Source organism: Apteryx rowi, unplaced genomic scaffold, assembly GCF_003343035.1.
Source record: "Apteryx rowi isolate R43461 unplaced genomic scaffold, aptRow1 scaffold_161, whole genome shotgun sequence".
In the NCBI taxonomy this organism is placed as follows: Eukaryota; Metazoa; Chordata; class Aves; order Apterygiformes; family Apterygidae; genus Apteryx; species Apteryx rowi.
In genome coordinates, this window is record NW_020447875.1 from 827,078 (window position 1) to 828,218 (window position 1,141).

A 1,141-nucleotide genomic window follows, 5' to 3' on the forward strand; every position below is an offset into this window, starting at 1 on the left:
CGGCCCCCGCCTGCCTCGAGCGCGCCCAGCCGCGGCGCCGGGGGTCTCTGCCCCGCGCGCCCGCCCCCAGCCGCCCCCTCACTCGCTCCCGCCGACTGGTCTCCCCGCCGCCATCTTGCCCGAGGGCCGAGCGGGGCGCGCAGGCGCGGCCGAGGGAATCCCGGCCTCGGCGGCGGCGGTGCAGACACCCGCGCGCGGCGGCGCGCATGCGCGAGGGCGGGAGCTTATCCGCCCCCTCCCCATGGCACCTGCCGCGCGCGGCGGGGGTGGTGGATAGAGGGGGTGCGTGGAGCGGCCGTTAACCGCCAGCCGCTGCCTTTGTGGCCCCTCCTGCGGTGCCAGGCTGGAGCGGGTGCAGAGCGCCGCAGGCCCCTTCCCTTTTCCCTCACACGGAGACCTGGAGCGCGACAGGGTGGGCTGTTTTGACAGAGCAAAGCCGCCGGACAGTGAAAGCCCGAAACAGGGCTCAAATAGTAACTGCAAAACAGAAACAATCCCTGAAGGGCCACCTGCTRTGGTTTGGAGAATAAGTACCGTCACGTGTAGAAAAGACAGGCTACAGAAAGGCCACTCGCTCTGGCGGAAAGAGGCACGTGCAACGAGGTATGGAAGCTGAAAGCAAAAGTTGAGAGTGTATCTCCTTCTCCACGTGTTTCTTGTTACTCTTCTCCAGCAGTCAATCCAGCAGGTCAGTGAGACAGTTTCCCTTCATAGAAGAGGTACAGTCTTTCCTATCAGTCTGTGTTTATCCATGTGTTCAGGGATCTTTATAAAAAACCCTACCCCTTTACTGCGAGTGAAAATCAGCCTCTTGGGTCTCTCCCTCCCAAGGTCCGCTCCAGCAGGCCCTGGGTAGGCAGAGGTGCTCTGGTAACTCGCCAGCCCCCATCCCCTTATAACAATGGGTTATGCACAATGACCAGCAGGTCTGCAGTTTGATACCAAGGCCCTTCATCACTTCTGGCTGAGTGCCACCAGGTCCTGATGACTTACCTGTTTGGGCTTATACTTCCTATAAAGTTACTTCAAACTGATCTGGTTCCTCTGACCTTCCCATTTTGAAGCAGGTGTAGGGTTGAAACTCACCTCAGCATCCCCAGTTGCAGTCTAATGCAGACGATTCTTTGAGCCTTTGTGCTGT